Below are 5,056 nucleotides of genomic sequence, written 5' to 3'. Positions count from 1 at the left end.
CAGTGATACCGTATGAATGTGGATCCACAAAGTGTCCTTCAACTGAGCCTCCAGGCTCCTTCAGAGAAACCAGCCTGGTGCGTGGCCTCCTCCTGAAGAGTCCTCCCCTGGATGCTTCTCCAGTTGCTGGGCCTCTCCTTATATGAGATGGCACCGGACCACCCTTGAATCCTCAGGCCTCGATATCCAGTCAGGCCTGTCCCTGCAGTTACTTAGTCTTGGGCTATCCAGCCCAGAGACTTGGAATTGCATGGATCCGCACCCCAGGCCAGGAGGGCCATGGGGGCTGGTCTGGAGGACCAGGACCAAACGGACAGAAAAATCTCCTGGGCCGGAACCCTGAAGCACGTGATGTCAGTACCTTAAATACCACCTCCCAGAGTGCACAGCAGGAGAACAACCCCACTGGGCTGGTTCCGAGAAAACGTGCCACTCAATTCACCCAGCTAAACTGCGTTCTACCACTTGCCGGCGGTGACAGAGAAACCCGCAGCCAAGGAGAATGTAATCCAGCTAGACTGGTACTGAAACCATAATTTAGCAAAATTAGCCCTAAAACCCAACTGTGGTTTCAGGAATATTAATTTTCAAAAACATATAGCGCATGCTTGTGATTGGGAAACCCAGAGAATTTAGGGGATTCCAATAACATGTTGACTGCTGAACCACATTATAAAAGATGTATTTAATATACAAGCCTATGGTTTTAGCCATAGGTAGGGAGAACAAACGTCAACAGTGCATGGTATACATTCAAATCTATTGTTCTGCCCTAGCTAGGCTAGTCTGACTATATTTATACATTCTAAAAAGGGGGGGGGAAGTCTTGTGCGTCTCTTTGAAGGTCTGATCAAGTTGTAATTGTATTTATATTCACACAGGGATGGTCATTTCGCACCTAGGTGTCACTTCCAGATTCTCTGGGAAAAAATCATTCACAGCTTGGGGTGTGATTGGCATTTAGACACTACCAAGACAGCTTTAAAACACATCCTGTGTATTTGAAACAAATACTCTTGCTTAATCAGAATACAATTTTGATAATCATGACAAAATTGTTTATAAATAAATGGCGATTCCATTTACCCGCTCACTTGTCAGGAGCAGTGCCACAGCTCTTGGGCATGAGCACAGCACTAGACCGAGATCGGGCTCAGGGGGCCTAGGGTGGCTAAGGAGCCTGGGGGGTATGCAGCCGTGTCTAAAAGCACTGTTACCTTAATGCATAGAATGCATTAAGGGAGAAAAATCTTTATCCTTTATAACTACTTTCAGCTTTAATATAAACTGAATTTCACAGTTTGCAGTGTTTTCTTAGCATGAGTAGCTCCCTGATTGATTTCACTTGATTCTTTATAGCATTGTGCTAATCCCTGCATAATTAATAAAATATACAAAGCCATAAAAACAGGTTAAGTGCAATTAAGCCTATCTTGCTGAATGAGTGAACTTTCTTTGTGTAAAAGTTTTGGATGCATGGCCGTGTCTATCACAAGTGGCTGAATGATAACGGCTGACATTATTAGTCTATTCATTGCATCCATTGAGAGCGTGTTTTGTGAACACACTCCTGGAAACAACTCATCCAACATAACACGAAACTTGGGAAGTCATAAAAGACTAATTAGACGTTCATAATGCGACCGCAAAATATGCCGTCGTTCTGTAACTCTTCTCCTCGAGGTCGGCGTACATACCATTTCCTCCTATAATTATATCTAGTTAATTGGTGTATTCAAGCAAAAAATTTCCCTATTTCATTTCATGCAAATAATAAATGACCAGAGCAACAGAGGATAAAATTAAATTCCGATCTTTAGCTGTGTCTATTAAGAGACAATTCAGAAGCAGCTACATATGTTTTATAGGCAGCTAATAATTAGACGTCTTGTTGTGTACTTTTTTATTTGTACAATTAAAGACCAGTTCCACCCTGACAGTTAAAGTAGATGCAATTCCTAACTGATTTGGTTTGCTAAAGTTCAGTGGATCAGAAATTATTGCCATGGTTTTTTTTTTTTTCATTAAAATATTTGTATTTATCTTTTTGGTATCTTAGTGCTGCTGATATCCTGCAGCCTCTTTGCAGCCATTTCATCTTAACTTGGATAAACTCCAGTAATGGCTGTATGGCAAGTCTCATGGCCGGCTTTCTGATGTGACAACAGTGGACCATGCTTTTGTGATGTGTTTTGAAGTGCCCTATAGTCTCCATTGGAAACCCCTGTAACTGGGTGCAGATGTAGGGGCACAATAAGAGAGACAAGGACAGAATGTGACACAAAAGATCGGAGTAAGGGGTCTATACTGACCCCTTACTACGTGATCAGCTGTCAGCCAATGACAGCTGATCATGTGATGTAAACAGAGTCAGTAATCGGCAATTTTTTGAGAAGCCGATCACTGGCGGCTCTCAGAGGGACATCGGTCCCGATCAAGGAGAGCTCCCGCCGGCTCATCTGTGCCCACTTATGCCACCTGCCAATGCCACCTAGCAGTGCACAAAAGTGCCATCTACCAGTGCCCACCAGTGCCACCTACCAGTGCCCACAGTGACACCCATCAGTGCCACCCATCATTGCCCAAAGTACCACCTATCACTGCCCACAGTGCCACCTATCAGTGTGACCAATCAGTGCCTCATCAACAGTGCTGCCCATCAGTGTCACCTACCAGTGCCCATCAGTGTCACCTACCAGTGCCATCAGTGGTACCTATCAGTAACACCCATCAGTGCCACCTATAAGGGCCCATCAGTGCTATCTTATCAGTGGCCATCAGTGCTGCCTTATCTGTCCCCATCAGTACCGCCTTATCTGTCCCCATCAGTGATGCCTTATCTGTGCCCATCAGTACCGCCTTATCTGTCTCCATCAGTGCTGCCTTACCTGTGACTATCAGTGCCACTTTATCTGTGCCTATCAGTGCCCACCAGTGCAGCCTATCAATGCTCACCAGTGCAGCCTATCAGTGCCCACCAGTGCCGCCTCATCAGCGCATATCAATGAAGGAGAAAAATTACCTGTTTGCAAAATTTTATAACAAACTATGAAACTTTTTTTTTTTTTTCAAAATTTTCCATCTTCTTTTGTTTGTTTAGCAAAAAAATAAAAACCCCAGCTATGATTAAATACCACCAAAAGAAAGCTCTATTTGTGTGAAAAAAAAATTATAAAAATGTCATTTGGGTACAGTGTTGTATGACCGCACAATTGTCATTCAAAGTGTGCCAGCGCTGAAAGCTAAAAATTGGTCTGGGCAGGAAGGGGGGGGGGGGGGGGGGGTTAGGTGCCCAGTAAGCAAGTGGTTAATCTCTGTTTGGTCTACCTTTTTACATTGACATTTATTTCAGACGGTTCACATGGCATTGACCTCTGATATTACCCGACTACCTCCTCTGTAGGAAATGCTTTTGACTTTGGTATTTCCTGTACTTCCCTATGATCCAAAACCAGGGAGTCTATGTATAAAAACATTGCTGTGCAAATGACCCAAGCATTCGCATAGCTGTCACAGATATTTACTGTAATTTGTGTAATATGTTTATTTCCTATGATCATCAGCTCCATTTAGTGGCCATAATGCTGTATTTTCCCTGACCACAAAATATATTTTTTTCTATTGAAAAGCCTGTGGCCTGCAAAACACACCCAAAAACTTCCACCTGGTGCCAAAAAAAGTGCACACACATAAAGAGTGCAACACAAAAACGTGCAACAGGTGAACCACTGTCCTCCACGAGGAAGGACCTTACCCTGATCCCCCGGGCCTTTAGGCTCCAGACGGGGACTGAGGTACCGTGCAAGGTCCATCTGGCCGAAACCAGACGGCCACCTTTCTCTGGAAGGTCTGCCGAAACAGATCCACCCAAGTACTCGGTTGGGGCTCCCCCGAAGGGAGACCCCCTGAGAGAGAGGGTGAACCAAGCCAGAAGGCCTATGTCCACCCCCTCCCAAGACTTTCAGGGTTGGCCCGAGGACCGACACCCTACTCATCACACAGTGACCAAATGTAAAACACCAAACAAAAATACAAAAAAGTGACGCACAAGGGATAAATAAAAAGAAAGTGGGAAAAAGGAAGTGGGAGAGTGAGTGAAAGTGACCATTGTGAGATACAATGGCCGGCCCTCTGGCCAGGAATAAAAATTTCCCCTGGTCCTAGCCAAAAGGCCAGGCCCAAGAGGCAGGTGTGAAAAACGTGTGTTGTGGTGAAGTGACCTTGGTGCCAGAAATCAAAGTGATCCCTCACAGTGAAAGTAAAGCACCCCTGAACTGCCACTTTAGGGGCAAATCACCACAGGCTTTTCAAAAGCATCCCCAACCCCCCCAGCCCAGACCACAGCAGCCCCCACCCCAGGCAGAAAGGCATGGAGATCTAGGAGCTTAGTGAGAGCGCTTTTCCATCAGGCCTCACCCTCGCTCCCATCACTCCTACCTAATTACATTCGGGAAGTACTGGCCGTTCCCCCGGTGGGAGAAAGGGGAACCAGCGTTCCCCCCGAAAAACTGACCGGAGCTAGAGCTGCCCCAATTCAGGCCAGAAGGCCAGGGTCCCCTCCCTTTCGGCGCCGACCAGTGGTTGTCCATCCCCATCAGAAGGCTTCCCTTTCGGCTACGAACTGCTCCAGGTTACCTTCACGCCAGCAGGTTTTGCATAGCAACCGCCACCCCTGCTCCACCTCGCCGTAGAGCAGGGACGGAAGCAAGCGCCACCTCCTGGCAACTGATAAGAACAGATACTACACTTGCTCTTAGCCAAAAGGCCGAGAAGCGATACTGCATAATGACCACTAGATGGCGCTGACGATCATGAGAAGTAAACATATTGCTGACAGTTGTATGAATGCTTGAGGCATTCACATAGAGATTTCTTCTATAAATAGACCTCTAGGAGTATATACGCCCCTAATTCTGACCAACAGTTTTCTGCTGGCCCTGTGGGCTCATCAGCAAAATGTTGAATGATGATGACCCTGATGACATGCCTAATCTCTCCTTTGTCACCACACCAATCATAACATCAAGAGTGCTATCTTAACATAGAGATTAAAACA

General features: G+C 45.8%; 1 pseudogene; it reads right to left on the bottom strand.

The window, feature by feature from the left end:
* Nucleotides 1–4,644: 4,644 nt before the first annotated feature.
* On the bottom strand, nt 4,645–4,777 carry LOC143999790 (U2 spliceosomal RNA; annotated as a pseudogene).
* Between the last annotated feature and the right edge of the window lie 279 nt (nt 4,778–5,056).

Source organism: Lithobates pipiens, unplaced genomic scaffold (genome assembly GCF_037356315.1).
Source record: "Lithobates pipiens isolate NorthernLeopardFrog02 unplaced genomic scaffold, aLitPip1_a1.2 Scaffold_19, whole genome shotgun sequence".
NCBI lineage: Eukaryota > Metazoa > Chordata > Amphibia > Anura > Ranidae > Lithobates > Lithobates pipiens.
This window is presented reverse-complemented; position numbering and strand designations above follow the sequence as displayed.